The sequence below is a fragment of the Symsagittifera roscoffensis genome, chromosome 3, assembly GCF_963678635.1.
Source record: "Symsagittifera roscoffensis chromosome 3, txSymRosc1.1, whole genome shotgun sequence".
Classification (NCBI taxonomy): Eukaryota; Metazoa; Xenacoelomorpha; order Acoela; family Convolutidae; genus Symsagittifera; species Symsagittifera roscoffensis.
The window spans coordinates 70,834,146-70,855,662 of record NC_087064.1 but is presented as its reverse complement, the minus strand read 5'-3'; the positions used below and the strand labels follow the sequence as shown (position 1 = coordinate 70,855,662).

The window sequence follows — 21,517 nt, the reverse complement described above, 5'->3', positions numbered from 1 at the left end:
AAATTAATCATCTAACATTATTTTTTGAAAACCCCGTGGCAGTATTTTTTACCAAAAACTGCTCAATTGATTTTTGAACGATTTTGTGGTGCGAGATATTTTGCCACGCGTGAATAATGCGCTTTAAACTTGCGGCATCAAAGTATCACAGCGCTGTTATAGTCACGTTAGTTCATTACAGAGCATTTTTTAACAATCTTTAAGTCAGGATAGTCTAGCGGTGACCCGCACCGCCAAACCTGAGATTGAAATCGATTTAAATCGATTTTTTACAAAAATAAAATACTGTAGTGAAATCGATTTACGATAGCCCATATAGACACGTAAATCGATTGAGAATGGATTAAATTTCATATAAGACACATGAAAGAGACACCCATTTACGCACGTAGACTGATTTAGAATGGATTAAATGGATTTTTACTGAAGAAAAAAAAACAAGTTTATTCCCTTAAATTTGATTTAAATAAATTTTTGCGATGCAGTGAAAATCATCAAAATCTCATTAAAAGTAGTTTAACTTAACTATTCATTTTGTTACAAAGCGTGAGCAAACTTTTCTATTAAGAAATTCTCGAAAAGAGCTACAGATAGCAAAAATCACATGAGGAGAATTTTTTTCCGCAAATATTGCGTTTAAGGATTCCCTTTATAATAGTGCAACAAAACTAAGGTTTTCTGCGGTAAAGAAAAAACAAAACTATGCCAAATATTTATATTTCATTATCCAAGCTTTACGCTCAGTCTTTCTCAGTAAATAACAATATAATAAGAAACTCAAAATAAAAAAACTTCATTTTAATTGCTTTTCTAAAACTTAGATATTAAATATCCTCATTATTTACTTAAATCCTAGTATCAAAACAAATAGTCATTCAAAAACATACAAATTTTATTTTCAACACTTCTCTTTTGTTTCATAGTCTAGAAAAAATTAATATAATAAAATGAAGTACAAAAAAGTAGTTAAAACCGATAATTTATATCGATGTTATCGTTACTGAAAATTGTAGAAAAAAGAAACCTTAAAAGCTGGCAACAAAAGATTGAAATTGATTCTTAAACTACATTTTTGCATCGAATTAAATTCATTTCAAATCGATTCAAATTGATTTTTAAAATCTCAGCTACTTTATCTGTATAAAATCGATTGCAATCAATGTCTTGTTAGTAAGGGGAGCGCGATTGTTGTGGGACCACGGAGATCCATGGATCGATCCCCTGGGTGTTTTTTTTAAAGAAATAATCATAATAAGATTAGCAGCCCGAGCATATTGCATCCATAATTTTTTCCGAAAGTTGGAACAAAAACCGAATTGAAACAATCAAAATTCTTAAAATGTCTTCGAACAAAATATTTTATTTATGGAATTTGGCGTCCAGTGATATTTCCAACCAAAATGTTATGGTTCAAGTTAAAATGTGAATAAGACTGCTAAGATATCAGGGCGAAGCACTGTCTGTTGTGATTGCCTTTTATTCCATATTGAATTGTTTTTGGGAAATATATTGAATTACTATAATTTTTGGACAATATCAAGATCAAGTGGTTCTCTTCCATCCCCCCAAGCCACGCGTTACGTTTTCATGAGTAAGAATAAAACATTCAAAAAGCGCATAAATAAGCCCAGAGCATGGCCAAATTGACAAACTTCAAACTCCGTACATTTTGCAAAAATTGATCGCAGGTAAAAATATTTTTAGATTTAATTTTTGGGTGTCAATATCTTCAATGGGGCACAAAAGTATTTCGATCGGCGAAAATAAAAAAAAAACACAGAAAGCGTAAATGTTTTGATTTCTTTGAAAGTCGGGACAAGTATCCGGTTGTTCTACTTGATACAAAACTCAGTTACATAGAAGCAACATTACGTAAAATGGCTTCTGGAACAAAACACCAAAATAAATACAAAGAGTTTATCCTATCAAAATAAGATAAAAGCTATTAAATGCTCTAAAGTGATTATTCATAATGACTGCCGGCTGTTTATTCGAACAACACAACAAACATCCTTGTTAGCTCCTTTAAGAAGCTGCAAAAATTGGGCTTTAAGACATGTTATAGTTCACTGAAACTTGATTTTGTAATATACGAAGTTTTCCAAGAAAAAAATAAAAATCCCATACGATGGGTCGAGGTGAATATACTTCTAAAAAGTACCACCCAATCCTAAAAATTTTCAGAAAGTAAAACAAAACTAGGCAAGAAAGTTTTCAGCATTTCAATTCATCAGATGAAAAAAAAACTTTTCACCTCGTTGAATCACCTTTTATCCCAAGATACTTTCTTGTCTATGGATACCAGCAAAATTATCTTGATAAATATGGTTTTTCGTAAGCCGGTGAAAAAAAACTGGAAACTGTGCAATCACAATCCCAATACCAATATCATGCACTAAACACCAATACCATTACCATTACCAATACCAATACTAGTACCAATAGCAATACCAATAGCAATACCAATACCAATACCAATACCAATACCAATACCAATACCAACATCAAAAGCAATACCAATCCAAACACCGCTACTAAGCTAAATCGTCAATAGTCGTACTAAAACTAATACCATTAGCATAACCTATCAATCCCTCAATACTATTTTCTAAGAATTTATCATTACCTGCTGTTCATAATATCAATGATTGTTGTATATGTTAGTGTAACAAAACCAGTTTTTGCTTTCTGCTTAAGACTATTTCGGAATGACGACTCGCGAAAATGCAAAAATTGAAAATATTGGTTGAATATCGGTTGAATAAAACAACAACCGATATTAACGAACAATTTCTTTCAGCAAAATATTAACGAAGAAAAGTTCAATATTAACAAAAAAATCCGTTATTAAAAATATATTAACCAAAAAAAACAGCTTGAATTGTAAATGATTAAGGCCAATACCAGAGGCGCGCTATTGATCAATACCAAAACCAATACCAACGGCTGATTCGCTCAATACGAATACCATAATTTCAAGCTGTTGAATTCTCTGATGGTTCTACATATAAATAATTCGAGTTGCAACAAGTTTTACCCATTTCCTATCCAGGGTACCGGGCATTTAGCCGACGGGACTTCAGATCGATTAACATTACAGCGACTTCAATCCACACTTTTTGCGACAAAATAAATCTTTCTTGGTATCTCATACCTAGGTACCCCATATTTTGTTCCACGCAACCTTTATTCTACAACTCAGGTGGTATATTTTTGATACTTGAAAATTGTCAATTTGATAATGATCTGTACTAATTCATGCGAACTTTAAAATTTTGTCCAAAATCCTGAAAACTTAACGCTAATCATTTATTCGTGGCAAATTATCCCGAGAGCAAAATCGTTCCAAATTGACTTGAGGCTAATTGGTCGTTTTAATTTTGTACGACTCAAATTTTTACAATTGATCTTTGATATAGCCCAAATTGAATAACTTTTCAATATTTTCGTTTCCCACAAACTTTTCGATGTGAATTAAGGGACAGCCGGAGCTTTCAGGGCTTTGCCCTGATATACGAGCGATCTTGTTGTTCCGACTTTCGAAGAAGACGGAGTTTTTATGCTTGGGGTGATGTTTTTTTATTCAGTCAACGTTCGGCGCTCAATATGATAACTTTTGACAAAAAAATTTTAGACGCCGTTGAAAACATTGAATCCTTCTCATCAAATATAAAAAGATATGTTACGTTCTATTATTTTTTTGTTACATAAATTTTGAAAACTGCCAATTTGACCATGCTCTGGACCAATTTATGCGTGTTTAGAAGTATTTATTCATAATGCTGAAAACGTAACTCGAACTTTTTATACGTAGCGAATTATCCCGCGCAACAAAAATGTTCCAAATTGAATTGAGGCTAGCTAATTGGTCGTATTAATTTCGTCGGACTTAAATTTTTAAACTTGATCCTTGATTTTGTCCAAATTTTAAATAGTTTCAAAATTTTGTTATTCAAAGACTATCGATATGGAATTCCATGGATAATAAGCGATTATTATGAACTTTCCTGCTCTCCTTTCATCAAAATGTAAAATCTAAAATAATCGGTTATAATGGATTAATGATTGATTATAAAATTTGATATAGAGATCCTTTTCATCCATTATAATTGGTTATAATCGATTATAATGGATTATATTGGATTATAATTAATTTTTTTAGTAAAAAACTGGGTTTTTCAAAACTTTGAAAATAAATCTTCAAAATTTGATTGTTGCAATAGCTAATTTTTGTTTTACAATTGGCTACAGCAAAAGATTGAATTGTTTTTCGTTTTTTCTTTTCTCACTTACCTTTGCCGTAAGTTACGTGAAAAATACCGTAACACGTTGTTGCATCGCAAATGTAAGCGAGAGTAAAAATGCATGTAGACAAATTTGAATATGATTGGACCAAAAAAATAACTACACATTAGCGCAGCTGGCCGAGCGGCTTCTTCCGAACGTACTATATACAGATTTGCCAGCTGACTCGGGTTTAAACTCCCCCATAGGCAGACCTTAAAACATGTAGACCCGAGGGGCTTTAGCGCTATTTGACCGTTTTTTACTATTTTTTTTGGTTATAATTCGGTTAAGCCTTGTTTAAGGCTGACCGTCAAAAAGGGCAATTTGTCTCAAGGACATTACCGGTTCTTAAGGCTAGCTTGCGCTGAAACAAATTACAATCGGATCCGATTATTGGGGAGTTTATGAACTTGTTTTACAGCAAATTTTGGATGAAGTTATCAATATTGCCAATGAATTTTGTATTGCCGAAAATACAAATTTATTACTGATTTTTCGGTTTTATTTTCATCGTACGGATTTTTAGCACGTTTTGGCGCTCATTTTGGCGCCCCACAAGGGACCGTCAGTACCCTGATTATTTGATAGTTTGCCGACACGAGCTTCACCGTTATATACGCTTCAGGAGATTTGCAGAGAATGGATTCATAAGTACACAGAAGCGACTACTGGTTTCAAACCTCTGGACGAGGAGGTAATTTGTTTGTACCAGGAGGTTACTGGTCTGAAATCTCTCGACGTGAACGTTATTTGTTTTTGCGAGGAAATTACTGGTCTCATACCTCTAGGATAGCTTATCTCGAGCGAATTTACCTACCTCTCTATCCGCATCCGAGTGCGGGAGGTTGCAGCAACAAATCTACACGCTCGGCCACTACGTGAATCAAACAAGGCCACACCAGAGACGAGGTAGATCTCTTTGCCGCCGGAACTGACTGGGACTGCGCTGCATGCGACAAACCCACACCCGCCCCCACTCCGGACTTCAGCGAACTGGAAGACCGCACCCGCAATGGCGGCAAGTCATCCAAGGAAGCCCTTCGCATCTTACAGTGGAACGCAGATGGCATCAAACTGAAGATGCAGGAGCTCGCTGCCAGAGTCAAGGAGCTAGACATAGACGTTGCGATCACCCAGGAGTCCAAACTCAGAGCCAAGGACAAGACCCCCAAGATCGACGGCTACAGTTGCATCAGAGTAGACCGTCCAGGAGGCAAAGTCGGAGGCGGTTTGCTGACCTTCATCAAGGAAGACGCCGCGTTTGAGTCCCGCAAGTGCTGGAATCGCCAAACCGGCAAGGTGGAATCATGCTCAATCAGATACCGCCTTTCCAAGAAGAAATGGACCAATGTGACGAACATCTACATCCCCCCAACAGAGAAGTCAACACTGAAGAATTACTCGTCCTCGACAACCTCCCGTCCGGCGTCGACTGCTTTTACGGAGGAGATGTCAACGCCCACTCCCGCCTCTGGGACCTGCACCAACCCCAGGACAGCAGAGGGGACCGCATCGAGGAGTGGATGGCAGACAGCGACCTCCTGTGCGCCAACGACGGTACCCCCACCCGTATTAACAGAGGGACAACAGGAGAGAGCTCGCCCGACACCTTCCTCGTCCACACCCGTTGGAGGTCCAGAACTGAATGGACAGTGGGAGAGTGTCTAGGATCTGACCACCTACCAATGGTGATCACCCTGCGCTGCAGAGTAGGCCTGTTCCCTCAAGCTCCGAAACCCGCCCGCTGGAAGACGAAAAACGTCAACTGGAACACCTTCAACGACGCCTTAGAGTCGGAGGTCGCCCTCTGGGAAATCCTCCCTACCGTCAGAGCCAGCGCGAAGAGATTCAAGGAAGCCATCATGGAGGTGGGCAAAGCCCACGTCGGGAAAACCAAATCTGGCAAAAGTAAGAAAGTTGGTTTGTCCCCCAGAGTGCGCCTTCTTGTGAAGAAAAGGAACAACCTCCGGAAGCTCGTCCACACCCTCCGCGAAGAATGGGTTGCAGCTTGTGGTGAGGTTGCCTCGGCCGTGGAACAAGAGAAAGAGAAGAGCTGGACAGAGTTTGTGGAAACGCTGGAAAACCAAAAGGACTACGCGAAGACCTGGCGCGTTCTTGGTGCCATCAGCGGTAGCCCGGACTCTTGCAGCCCGAACGAAGCTATAAGGGTCTGAGACAAGATCCTGACCAGCAACCCTTCCAAGGCAGATGGCTTTGCGGCTCACTACGCCAAAGTCAGCAAAATCAGCTTCTCGGCAGAAGAAAGAAGCAGGATCCGCCTTGCGAAACGCACAGTGAACAGCCCTAGTGCAGACGACAGCACCACAGCAGACTTCTCGTTAATCGACCTGAATCGTGCCCTGAAAAAGATGAAGAACCCTGGAGCAGCCGGCCCCGACGAGGTCCCGCCGACCTTTTTGAAGAACCTTGGTAACCATGCCAAGACTGAACTCCTCCGCGTCTTCAACATGTCGTTCAGAGAGGGAGTTGTCCCCCAAGTCTGGCGTAATGCGGTCATCATCCCGCTGCTCAAGTCCGGCAAGCCTGCTAGTAAAATCGAGTCTTACCGGCCAGTCAGTTTAACCTCATGCATTGTGAAGTTACTGGAGAGGATGATATTTCACAGCCTCTACAACCTCGCAGAGTCCCGAGGCATGTTCTGCCATACCCAGGCCGGGTTCCGGAAAAACCGCAGTTGCGATGATCAGCTGATCAGGATCTCCCAAAACATCAGTGATGGATTCCAGGAACGCAAACCCAAGCGCACTGTCATGGCCCTGCTGGATTTGTCCCGCGCCTATGACAGGGTTTGGAAAGAGGACCTCCTGCTATGCTTGTTCGAGAGCGGAGTCCCTCTGTCTTTCATCCGCTGGATTTGGGCCTTCCTCAGAAATCGACAATTCCGCGTCCTGTTTAATGGTAACCTCAGCAGAACCAGTTGGTTGGTCCACGGAGTCCCGCAAGGTGCAGTATTATCTCCTATGCTGTTCCTCTTTTACATTAACTCCGTAGCCGACGTCATTCCGAAAGACCTCAATCTTGAACTCAATCTTCGCAGACGACCTCACGATCTGGGCCAGCGACCACAACAAGGAGACCGCTCAGTGGAGAGTCCAAGAAGCAGTTAAGCACATCGAGTCCTGGTGCCGCAGGAAAAAGATGCTCCTTAGCGACAAGAGTGTCGTCACCTTCTTCTCGACAGCGTCCTGTGACTCCAAGTGGGTCCCGTCCCTTAACATGAACAACCTACAAATGAAGTTCGACCCAGCTCCGAAGCTCCTCGGCCTTTACATGAACCGGACCCTCTAGTTCCAACAACACGTTGAATATGTTGTTAGGAAAGTCGAGAAACGCTGCAAACTCCTAGCTTGCCTTGGCAACACTGGCTGGGGATGGAAGAAGCGCCCCATGCGCAGCGTCTACCTGGCAACGCAGCGCAGCATCTTGGACTACGCCGCCCCTGCCTGGCAGCCGTGGATTGCCAGGACGCAAATGGACCGCTTGGAAAGAGCGCAGAACCAAGCTCTTCGTCGCATCACCGGCCAGACCGCCTCCTCTCCTGTGGAAGCCCTCCGCATCAAGCGGGCCTGCCCAGCTATGAGACAATCTCCCGGCAGCTGATAGCCACCTCCAGGGAGAAAGCGTTCAGATGTCCTCCGAACCACCCGAGACGCCTCGCTCTCGAAGGCGAACAGAGACACAGACTCTGCCGCGACAGCTGGCGTGAGAGCAGCAAGAGGTTAGAGGCCTAACTCCCAGAAGGACTAACGCCCCGAGAACCGCTTGCTGGCCCTACTGATTACCTGTGGACCGCCAACCCGGAGAAATGGACTGTGAGCTCAACACTGGTTGGTGGCAACAGAACTGACAATGCCAGGACCAACGCCATACGAGTCATCCGCGAGAGTGAGGCCAAGTGGGTGATCTACACAGATGGATCAGCCTCTGAAGGTACCCACTTTGGCGGGTCTGCGATGGTTGTGACCCACGGCGACCCGGAGAATCTGGTCACGATCGACAAGATAAAAACCAAAGGAAGGATCATCACATCTTCCTATGAAGAAGAGAAAGAGGCCATGGATAGCGCAATCAAGTGGCTGGAAAAGAACAACGTTGAAGAGCACGACAAAGTACTGATTTGCACCGACTCCCAGTCTCTGACCGCCGCTCTGGACAATGAAAGCCCTGATGTTGCCTCCATGTGCCGTCGGCTGGATGCCATGGACAGCCACATCGACATCCAATGGGTTCCCGGCCACATGGACATTCCCGGGAACGAACTCGCCGACAAATTTGCCAACGAAGCCACAGAACTCGAAGACGACGCCCAACCTACAAGCCTGAAAGCCGCCAAAGCAGTAATCAAACGAACCCTGAAAGACAAATCGCCCTCCCACGCCAGGACAGCAGCTGTGTACGCCAACCACTCTACCGCCAAGGACGATAAAACGCTGACCAATAGAAGAGACGCTGTCATGTTAGCGAGACAGAGAGCGGGGCACAGCATGCAACTGGCTGCGTATCGCCACCTTATGGACCCAACAACAGACCCAAGATGCCCAAAACGCTTCCAAGATAACCAAACCCTGGAACACTGGCTGCTCGAATGTCCAGCAACTCTCAGGACCCGACAATCCATATTTGGCGACACCAACACCGAGCTTTCAGTCCTTACCGACGATCCGATCAAGGCGATCGAGCTGGCGAAGCGCTGCCTCTGAGCATGCTTTGGCTCCCACACAGAAGAAGAAGACGACAGCAGTTCTGAGTGGTGTTGATCAGAGGGTTTCAAAAAAGGAAAGCATGTCACAAAACCTGTGCCGGACAGCAGGATTGTGTTCAACCCCGAAAACGACAGAACTGTGGTCAACAACAGAGTTTCTGCTCGCGAGGGATCAGTGAGTCCATCAATTTTCGTACAGACGTCCTGTTAGCAACCGTAACTCTGCAGGACTCGGTGCGCCGCAAAATCTTTAAAAAACTGTAAGACTACACTGGTTATTAAACATTCCATTTGTCCTATAAAATAATTTACGATTTACTATATGAAAAAAAAAATTCTCGCAAGCTAGCACCCGGTAATTTTTCTCAAGCAAAACTTTTGGACAGTTCCGTTGAAGTGAAATATCTTACTATCGGTACATAGACAAACTGATTGACATATTTTCTCGATACCAAATTTTTTTGGATATATGTGAACGGAATATTCATCCGTGAAATTGGAGCCAAGACAAGAGCTACCAGATTAATTTTTTTGATTGGTTTTTTACTCGAACCCGCTGATCAAAATTTCCGAAAAATTTTGCAAAAAAAGTAGAAAACTGTCATAAAAAATCCTCAAAACTGGGCTCTGGGATAACACCAACCCTATGTTAAGTGATCTGATAGCACAATATCAGGCAGTTAAGTTTAATTTTTTGATTCTCAGGTTTCTTCCGCGTGTGTTGTTGGAGCTTAACCAATTTACCTGATCCCTCACCCACCTTTGGTGAAACTGAAAGCCAGTTCGCTTCAAGTAAATCAAAGCCGCTTTTGCCTGTCGATTATTGAATTCGTTGCGTGACAGTAAAGTTAGATGGTCACGTACGGTGATATTAAGTGGGTTCAGTTGAGTTCTATAATCCTCAGGTTTACTCCGTGTGTGTTGTTGGAGTTAAATCGACCTACTGATTTTTCCACCCCATTGGTACTTGAGCGTAACGTAGCTGTCACATAGGTCCCTTAAGTGTAGGGTATTCATTTTAGGAGCTAGTTCCTTGAATTACGCGCTGACAAAACTTCCCGCTCCATACCGGAAGCGCGTCAAAAATACTTGCCTTACAAGACAAGGTTTAAGTGTGAACTTCAGCACTAGGGAATCTCAGAAATCGATACCGTACTACCTTCATCACTACTTGTCTCACCGCAACGATCTTGTAGTTTGGAACGATCCCATTAATAACTCAATAAATGAGCACCGCAGCAACAACAACCGCAAGCTGAGTAGTGAGCAACTTGTCAGTCTGTTATTTAAATTTTTGTGCGATCGTATACTGTAGACGGAATGGAACTGAGGATATATAGGAAAGTTCAGTTTTAACACGTATTATCGCTCTGAAATGCGTCAAAGACTTTATCTCTAAGCGTAAGGCTAAGGACCAGGTAATAATTGAAAACTACAAAGAGCTCCACCAGCCCCCATACCTTGAGTTAGATACTCTCCTCCTTCTAAGGCGTTATAGCGCTAATGTTAACATCCTCAAAGCTCGAAGAACCATAAAAAACAGGCTTCAGGCAGAGGCTATGAGGCAAGTTACCCCATTTGGTAAACTAATGTTAATATAATAATTTTGGTTTAATTATATATCAACACATTATCTCATTTTTTAAAATTATTTCCTATTTATTGAACATCCGTAAAATAGTATCAACCTGTGAAAAAAAAACCTGAACGAAAACTTCCAAAAAGTGATACGCAAGTTATTTGAATCCGTCTAAATCTAGAAATTGAGCTGCTTAAAAGTCACTCATTGTTACTTGAGTACATTGAAAAAATTGATGATGCTGGAAAAATCTGTTGACGTAAATGAGCAACTAATTAAGTTAGCGGGAAAAACGGAAAACCCTGGAAAACTTTTGTGCAGCTAGACTTTTGGCCTATGAAAGTAACCGAAATGAACGATAAAGTAATGCATGCAGCTCAGAGTTAAAAGAAGAGCCTTGGACCTTCGTCAATCCCAGCAACCAGCTTCACAGTGAGCAAAGGACTTTTTTTACCAGAATGTAGGTCTGAGACATCCTCACATTCACACAAAGCAAGAAAGTTAGAACTCGAGTAACTGAAAACAGGTCTAAGATCTCTAATAAGTCTAAGGAAAGTAGAAAACATGAGTCACATAAGTCTGATGAATCTGCTTTCAATCGTCATACTTCGACTGTTCACACTATGTCATCAAGTGAGAAACGGCATGAGTTAGCTTTGCTAAAACGACGCCGTGAGGAACCGGAAAGGCAGTATCAAGTGTCTGTATGGCCTAAAGAGCAATAGAATTGTCTTAAATTCGAACAAAGTCAGCTGGAACTGGAGCAATTGGCTGAAAGTCATAAAAAGCACTTGATTGAAAAGGAAATTAAAGCGTTTGAACTTCAGGATAATTCATCTGAAGTTGGCGAGAGGTTAGCGGAAAGTAACACGACAAGAGTAACTCAGCCCATTTCAAAAGTTGCAACCGATCGAACAAACGCTTGGGTAGACTTTGTCAGTTCGCAGGCATCTCCTGTTACTGCTAGTGCGCTAGGTTCGCTGGCCTTCACTCCTGTACCAGTTTCGTCAGAACCGACGACATCCGCCAGCCTCGTTCATGCAATTAACACAAGTAATGGTCATGCACCATGGACACATAGCATTGAGTGACCCTGGAATCCCTAATCATGGACATCGGGCTATGCCTCAGTTTGGCAGTGCAAGCCTTTTGTCCTTGCAAGCTTTTGCTCCACCTCTTTCATTCCCAGTTAACAAAAAGCATTCTAGTGCACACGTGTTACCGCCACCGTCTGCTGTTTCTTTACAGACCATGAGTTCAAACATAACTAATGGTAGTTTTGCCAACGGGCAACCGGAAGTATTACCTGTCACAATGTTACCGGCACAACCCGGCAATGGTTTTGTTTCTTTGTCACCTGCATTTACTAGTGGTGACTTCTCATCTTCTGGAGTAAACCCACCGTAGGTTTTCCTTTCGGCGCCTCCTTGCCATGCAGCGCCAGTCCAGACGAACGTAATATTCCCTTTCTACCGCATATTATGTCACCTAATATCAACAATTACTATACAAATGATGCAAACATATGGCGATTGGCCGTCAGTGTTGTAATGCTGGAAACATTTTTTCTAAAAAGACAACCGTTGCCCCACCGTGTAACACAACCGTACCGTATAGTAGTTGTGAGACTGTGTTTTTTGGGACTGTTGTGGGACTGTGTGGGACGTCAGTTAATTCTCAACATGTTCCGCTTTTGTCAGTAATACTAATACTGGTTTTGAGCCAGTCAACGATGACTACGCAACGTCTTCCGCTAACCCAAACCAAGGCAGTTCATCGGATCGATCTCTCTCCGCTCGTGAGTTGGCGTAATTATTAATAATGCATAACTTGAATGGAAGTTAGCCCAGTTTGACGGCAACCCGTTAAACTGGCACAAATGATTTGGTCAGTTTAAGTCCACAGTTGATTCCGCTGTTCTCAAAGATGATACGAAATTGACATTATCCAAAGCAAAAACAGCAATTGCGAAGTTTAGTTTTAGGGGCGTTGTGTTCAGAGAAGCAGTGGCCACCGTGCAACGGAAGGTTGGGCAACCAAACGCTTTAATAAGCTGAGTACTTTTCCTTCACTTAAGATGCACACTTCGGAAAATGTCATTAGTTTCTCTTCTGCCATATCTGGTCTCGTAGTAGTTTTCAAATCATTGTCATTCAACAATGATCTAAAGAGTGTTTACCTGTTACACCTAGCTGTTAGTAAGCTTCCTTCTAAACTCAAGGAAGCTTGGTCCATGCATACTGTTAGGCATAATTGGCAGCGCCCAACACTCTAAGATTTCAATAACTGGCCGAAAGAAAAAGCCGATGGGCATGAGAGATTACGTGCACTTAACTTTAGAGCAAAAACTGAGGAATCAGTTAAGCCAAAAACAACCGAAGTTTTTGCAGCAAATACCAAATTATCTAGAAAAGTATAGGAAAGTTCTATGACTCCGCCGTGCGTTTTGTGTAGGGGTAGTCATGCATTGTGGAGCTGTGCTGTTTTCAAGGAAAAGAATGCTACTCAGCGAGCAAAATACGAAGCTGAACAGAAACTTTGATTCGCTTGTCTTAATGGCAATAATAGTCTCCTGCAAAATCTGGAGCTAAAAAATTCTCTAAGCCAGAGTGCGATAGCTCACGTAATGTGTTGCTCCATGGAGCTGTAAAAAAATTTCCTCAGAAGGAAAATTCGAATGTATCAAATACGGCTAGAGCACATAAGTCCAAAGAAATTACCAGCACTTCCAACCACGCCGCTGTTAGTGATGTGCATGACGTTGAATCGTCTAATGGGTTGTTGCCAATTGCACAACTTGGTGTGTCCTCGGATGTAACCAGTCTCATGACATTGATTCTTTGTGATAGTGCGTCGACACACTCTTGGGTGTTTTCGTCACTCGTTAATGGTCTAGAATAATAAAGATTTCATGATTTGTTCCGAATTAATCAATATTGGTGATTTGCAGAACAAATATCCACAATTAGCACCTGTTAAGCCCACTCAAAAAACTTATGAGGACGTTGAAGTTTTTATAGGACAAGACAACTACCACGCTGTAAGACCCATTGAGTTCGTCTTGGGAGATGATAATAACTCACCGTGTTAAGTTCGCCTACCGATAGGTTGGGTCGTTACTGTTCCGTTGCCGCCGTCCGTTGGTTCTACTTCTTCGTATTTCAAGTGTGTTAATGAAGATTTTTCTTTGACTGACCAGATAAAATCCTGGTACGAGTTGGAATCTTATGGTGCTTTGAAACAAGTCGATGCCCGTTCCTCCGTGAATTAACAAGCTTCATCCATCCTTAATTCTGAAACCATTAACAATGGTGAAAGATACATTTTGCCAAGACTTTGGATTGATAGTAATGTCAGTCGGCCAAACAATTAAAACTCTTCACTCGCCCAATTTAAAACACTCGAGAGAAGGTTGAGTAAAGCCCCTGAACTCTGCGAAAGATACGCATAAACAATTAGAGAGGACATTAGGAGAGGCTATGTCGTTACTGTCGAACTGCATGGTCCTTGTAGACGTTCCGATCGCGAGTGGTATCTTCCGAACCATTCCATCGTAAATCCAAACAAACCGGTAAGGTTCGTCGAGTCCTTGATGGGGCCTCTAAATTTCCTGGCACAACGTAAAATAAGTCCTTATTGATGGGTCCGGACCTACTCTAAAATTTATTTTTGAACTTTTGCGACTCCACCAACATAAGTACGCCGTCTCCGAGGATATAGAGGGTATGATCCTCCAGATAGAGGTCCTCGCCCGCAATCAAATTTTGCTCCATTGTTTTTGGCGGGAGGATACCACTTCCAATGTAGTAGTGCACCAGTACACTCGCCATTTATTCGGCGCACGGTATTCGCCTTCATGCGCCAATTTTGCGTTGCGAAAAACATCAATTAATAATATGTCCAGATACTCTGAGGCCGCATCAGTCGTAAATGAAAAACTTTACATGAACGATTACTTGGATTTGTTCGAGGACGTTACCTATGCAATTAGAATTAGCCATGATTTAATTTCTTTACTTAAGTTGTGGGATTGAATTTTACTAAATTTGTCAGTAATGCTGATGAAAATACTTTGGCAATGAACCCCGAGGTTTACTAAACCACTTCTTTAACGGTCAAAGAAACATGCAATGGCACCGAACAGGCAACACACGTTTTAGTTCTTACGTGGGACCATTTCAAAGACACAGTGGGTTTTAGCAGAGTTGTCGATCGTTCTCTCGATAAGACAATAACTCAACGAACCGTCTTGAATTTTAAGTCTTCTTTGTTTGATTCTGTTGGGTTAGTAGCCACATACACAATTAGGGCACGTCTTTTGCTGAAATCATTGGCCAAAGTTAGGACGACGAATTGCCAGTCTCCGTCTCTTAGGGCAATTGATTATTCCCCGCTGTTACTTCACAGAACCTGTGGATCAAATTGAGCTCCACATATTCGGTGATAGCTCGCAAGATAATTTCTGTGCGCTTGGTTCTTGTGTGCGCGACTCTCGAGTTCGCACAAAACTCAAAAAATCCTTCATCTTTGGTAAAGCTCGCGTTGCACCCATGAAAGCGCTGTCTATAATGTCACAGGGCTGAGTGAGTCATCTGAGTTGTTATTTAGTTCTTGCTAGTTTCTCTTGTCAACCATTTCAGTTCTTCTAGTGCTAGACATCATTGATAGGTATTTGGCCTTCGGAGTTTTTGACACCGTCGGATGTTATCTGAAACACTATCTTTTGTGATCTACGGTATAGTTCATTTGTTTAAAAAAACGATTGAATTCACTTATCAAACAAGCATTTTTCACATGGCGCAATAAGCAGGCCCAAGTGGGGTTAAAAACCCACTTGGAATTTTATCCTTTTTGCCGTCTGAGTGTGTGGTACCCCCCCCCCCCCAATGGTATGGGTATTCTGGTTAAACCACTTCCAGTGGAGAATAGTCGCGAAGCATTCCATAAACCCGAAGAATTTCTTTTTTCGCGATTACGCTCGACGCCACGCAGATTGCGGCGTTGCCGGAAAACGTTGATGGAAAAACCAGCTGGAGGCGTAGCAAATTTTATTTTCGATTTCATACCTGTGCCTGTGGGAGAAAAGACAACAAGAGTTTCACAAACGCAAGCCACATCTGGAATTGGGGGACGCACGCTATTCGAGGGTGCACGATGCGATGGAGAGGGAGTTCAAGAAGGAACAAAACGAAACATACGAAGTTATTTAGTTGTTGTCAAGAAAGCAGCAAATTTGGGAGTCGTTGGAGCAGTTTCATTCAGTTCTGAGTGGATTGGTGGCGCCGTGCTTTTTCGGTGCACTGGAATCACGAGTGTTACGCGACGTTTTCATCGTTAACATGACGAATCGCGAGGCTCAAAATGTGTTGTGTAGAGCCACGAAAACACCGGAAGACGCATACCGTATTGCTCTTTCGGCGGAATACATATCAATATGTAACCGTTGGGAGTCATTCGAGGTGGATACCGAAATAATCGGGGGAGAGGAAGTGGCCAAGTGCCAGGCCGAGGGTCGTACCGAGAGGGCGTGAACACGGGAGACCGGAGGTGTTACAAATGTGATAAACCTGAGTTCACAAGAGAGCACATGAACGAATATGCAGCCAAAAATGTAACTTGCATTTTTGTCGAAAAATCGGGCATTTTGAACGGACGTGCTGGACAAAGAAAAACAATAGTGGGAGTCCATCATTGGGAATAATCCAAGGACAGGACGGCCAAGAGCGTTTCGAATCGGAAGAAATGGAGGATGACGAATCGCAACACGGAAGCTCGTTGGGATGGGTGAACAAGCCCCAAGAAAAACGAGTCCGATCGTAGGACTCTGACAGTTCAGGGAGACTACATGGTGATGGCGGTGCGAGCAAAGAAGAATGCGGATCTACACGTAGCGGGGGCAAAACTTCCTACTAAAATCAACGGGCGGAAAACAAGCGTAGGGATCGACAGTGGGCCACCGATCTCGATATTTACCATTGGGGAACTCCGGAAAAGATAAGGTGCCGCAAGCATAAACTTACAAGAGGTCGAACTGAAGGGTCAAGAATTTCGCGACTACGGGACTAATCCAATACACTTACTGGGAAAAAAGAGAGTGGAGCCACTGTCGAATGGCATGGTGACATCTGCGCCAATCAAGGTTATCGGAGGAACCCGACCATCCATCATCGGACGGGACCTGATGGCAGAGTTAGAATTGCATTTAGTCCAGAAAAAACTGGGCCAAAATTGATGTCGATCCAGGACGAAGCCGTTGCTGATGACGACAATCATCTGGAGAAGTGGCAGGATTACTTCAGTAAACTTTTTTAAATCTATTTAAACAGGTGGGGAAAATACGTAATTATAAAATCCAAGCCGAACTTTTTGCAAATCTGATAATGATCCAACAAAAAAGACGAATGTAGCCAATAACACGACAAGAAAAAGTCAACAGAGAAATTGATAAATTAACAAAACAAGGGCTCATAGAAAATTTGGAAGAATGCTCGGACAAATTTTTTGTATCACCGATTGTAATTACGGTCAAGAAGGGCAGTTCGGAAAAACTCGAGCTTGAGGCACGCGAATTGAATAAGCAGGTGCATAAGAACAAGTACCAAATGCCAAAAATCGAGGAACTAATGGACACCGTCGGCCAAACGATAACTGTTCTTTTCAGTTATCATTTGGCCGACGGTGTCCATTAGTTCCTCGATTTTCGGCATTTGGTACTTGTTGTTATGCACCTGCTTATTCAATTCCCGTGCCTCGAGCTCGAGTTTTGCCGATCCGCCCTTCTTGGGCAAAAAATACTTGGATCTCCACTATGGATCTCACGTATGCATACGGACAACTGCCACCAAGCCAAGATACCAGCTTGCATTGTAATTTCTCACTAGTGGGTAGTAAATCGACCGGAACGTATAGATTTAAAATCGGATTCTACGGTCTAACAACAATGCCGGCGGAATTCCAACGGGTGATGGATTCGATCCTTTCGGAATATCCACAGGCGCATGCGTTTATCAATAATATCTTAGTGGTCACTAAACTTCTGAAATTGAACATATATCAACCGTGGAGAAAATTTTACGGATGTTAGACAAAGAGACTATGTCATTGAATCTAACGAAATGTAATTTCGCTCAAAAAGAATGTGAATGGTTAGGACATAAAATTACATCGACAGGAGTAACGCCGCTCATTCGGAAAACGGAGCCAATTGAAACACTCAAGCCGCCTCACACACTATCTCAGCTAAAATCTTTTATGGGGTCAATTCACAGTCTACACCAGTATTTACCAGCATTGGCAGAATCATCAACCCCAATAAGACCGTTATTAGGCAAGAAAAACGAATATGTATGGACAGCGGAGTGTCAGGGAGCATTTGAAAATATAAAACATCAGGTCGCAAACATCGTGGAGTTTCGGTATTTTGATGTACATAAAGAAATTCTAATAGTGTGCGACGCTAGCCACAACGGATTGGGAGCCGTACTAGAGTAACTTTGTAACTTTGTACCGAAGGGCGGCGACCAATCTCGTTCGCATCGCGCTATTTAAATGACGCCGAAAAGCGGAAGTCCACCATCAAACTAGAAATGCTCGCTATTGTATGGGAGCAAAACTTTTTCTGATTAACGTTTTACGACGAAAATTTCAAGTAGTTTACCGATTTTAAAACGCTAGTATCACTTTTAAACGGAAAAAATAAGAAGAACAAAACAATGTTTGGTCGTTTAACACGATGGCTCCATAGATTAATTCCGTTTAATTTTGAAAGAGAACATATGCCAGGGGCAAAAATCGGTTTAGAGGAATATCTTTCCAGACACCCGAACAGCGAAGCGAAACCGGTGTCGGCTTACGACAGTAGGATCACGGTCGCTCAAATCAATTCAATTCAAAGCGCCCTCGGATATGAAACAAAATTATCCAAGGGTCCGGAAACTGTACATCATGAAAGAAATAATAACCCTGACATATCGAACTGGAAAATCGCTAATCAAAAGACGATAGTCAAATTTTGTAAGCGAATATCGCCAGTAGAGGGCAAACGATGTTGCAAGGACAAATCAACCACTTGGAATGCGGATACGCCGCTCCGACTGTCAAATGAGGCTATAAACAGATTAGTTGGAGCGATTACTACTTGTAAAAACAGTCGATCAGAATCTACTTATAGTAAGAACTCAATCAGTTCGCAAAATAGAAAATTTTTTAAAACGCCATCTTAGTATTACCAGTAGTGAAGAAGATGAAGTGGAGGAGTAATCGGGGAAAGGATCTAAATGCCAGTACTACGGAGACGAATAGTACCAAACTAAATACGATATTATCAATTCCTTCACAATTTCCAGGTGAAACATTTCCTGCCGTTAATCCGGCCCACGATATTATGTCTATAGTCCCCCGTATTTGTAAAGTAGTTTTTATAAGGCCAACGTTTTACCTGAGTTAATTAATCTTCGGTTTGTGGAATCGCAATACGCTCAAAACCTCAATTAGAAGTTATTTACCAATTAATCAAATCTAAGGAGCTGGATACTGCATCAAAAAGCTATGCGATGAATAGATACTACGCACAATATCTCAATGATTTTCAAATTAAAGCAAATTGTTTGTGGATGGATGATACATTAGTCATTCCAAATTCCTACATAAAGCTATCAACAACCGTTTACACTATTTTCATCACGGGAAACGTAACATGTTGGCGGCGGCAAAGGATATCTGGTATCCATGTTTCGACCGGAACATAGCATCCATCGCGGAGAAATGCCAGGAAGGTACACTCGCCGGTAAGAACTTAAACTCAATGTGTACTAAAGGGGACTTAGGCAAAATAGCCGAACCGAAAGAGCCTAATGAGGCCATCCAATTGGATTTTTGGGGACCAATAAGTTACCTGCAGGAATCAACGAATTATGTGATCGTGGCAGTGGATAGATTCTCTAGATGGCCATCCGCTATGGTCTGCAATAAAAACCGCTCAGAAAAAATTCTAAAAAGTCTCAAATCCTACATTAATAACCATGGGATGCCTCGGACAATTCATGTTGACCAAGGAACGAATTTTATGTCAAAAGACGTTAAAACGTTTTGTCATACCGAAGGCACTGAAATCGTACAGTCGCCGGTAAATGACCATCAAGCCACCGGTTGATGTTGATGTCACTTTTGGAGAAAATGGTAGAAAGAGCACTGGGGGCATTGTGGTTTTCGCCGATTGTTACTCTAAAATTAACGCCATTCGAGCTTCACCATGGCAAGGAAGCGAACACAGTACTTCGAAGTTTAACCAAAAAACCATCGCTCAGGAATTTGAATTAATCTAATGTCCTAAAATCTAAATCTGCTTGTATAGATAAACAAGATCCGGAGGTACAAGGAATGTCAAAACCGGCCGACACCATTTCGGGGTGTGAGGTCGGACAATCAGTATGGGGGAACAAGACCCGAAACCACCCACTGACCCTATCAACTGCACAAACACTGGACCAAGCAGATGAGCCAACAGCAGGATCCCTTTGTATAGTCGTTCAGCATACCGGAAACAAAAACCTAAGCAGGTACATACTGTTTTGAAAAAAAGTTGTGGCGGAAAGCTGGCATACGCTTAAAATGAGTAATGGTAGCTTGCTTAGGAAATCCGAAGTTGCGATACGGAAATTGAGCACGGCGAAGAAACGTGTCGCAGGGTTAACAAAATCCTCAGCGCCGACTGGATTATGATAAAAACTGGCTGAGTCGAGAAAATGGGAAACGACGAGCGGCGGGACAAATCGGAAAGGAAGTAGCAGAGAGGGAAGGCAAATCGAAGCAACTGGTGGCAACTGGTGTGAGGTATATCCAAAAATCAACATTAAACAGGAGGATACGGAGCGGGCGGTTCTCGAGCTGGCATTCACCGAACAATAGGCCACAACAAGTACGAAGGGCGCACAAACAGGAAACGAGAAATCGCGCAAGAAAACGATAAATAAAGGAGCGGCGGACGACGAAGGAGCAAAAATGCCAAAGGCGGTGTCGGAAACCTATGATCGAGCATATCTCACGCGGCGGCAAGAAGGAAAATGAAGACGAGTGAAGTGAGTGAAGCGGAGTTTGTTCGGGGAGAAAGGTGAAGTAACCAAGAGAAAAATGTTAAAAACTTTTGAACAAACTAAAAACTGTTACATAACCTTAAAAACTTAGTACTTGATCGTTCATTACTATAAACCTTAATTCGGGAATTGTGAGCTAGTATCGGTGGGGTCAATCACAACTTTGTGTTTCAAAACTTTACATCTAGTACCTAAATTTCACTTCAATAAAATCCATGCATACAAGAGGGAAAGTCATAGTGCTAAATTAGTCATCTGAGTTATTATTTAGTTCTTGCTAGTTTCTCTTGTCAATCATTTCAGTTCTTCTTTTGCTAGACATCATTGACAGGTGTTTGGCCTTCGGAGTGTTTGACACCTTCGGATGTTATCCGAAACACTATCTTTTGTGATCTACGGTATAGTTAATTTGTTCAAAGAAAGGATTTAAATCACGTATCAAATAAGCATTTTTCACAATACCGTAGCTAGAGCTTCAAGCTGCTCTGCTCGCCACACGACTGAAAGATGATATACTGACAGCACTTATCGTTAACATTAATCAAGTCTACACATGGACAAACAGTACTAAAGTTTTGCAGTGGCTAAACTCCAGTGACAAATTACCCGGATTTTTTCGCTAACCGTATCGGCGAGATCCTCAAAACGACCACTTTTGATGAGTGGCACCATGTTCTGAGCGGCGATAACCCCACTGATATTGATACGCGGGGGATTTCTTTGGAAGCCGTCAAGGATAGCAGCTGCGTTATTGGACCGAGCATTCTCAGGACTACTGATTGGCCGTTTAACCCGACGAAAGTGTGATAAAAAAAACCGTTTGAAGGGTCCTTCTTG

General features: G+C 42.3%; 1 protein-coding gene across 1 annotated transcript in view; it reads right to left on the bottom strand.

The window, feature by feature from the left end:
• The window catches only part of LOC134842639 (alpha-1,4-N-acetylglucosaminyltransferase-like), a 48,687-nt gene that overhangs the window by 4,723 nt on the left and 22,447 nt on the right, over positions 1–21,517 (bottom strand). The gene's annotated exons all lie outside the window — the stretch shown is intronic.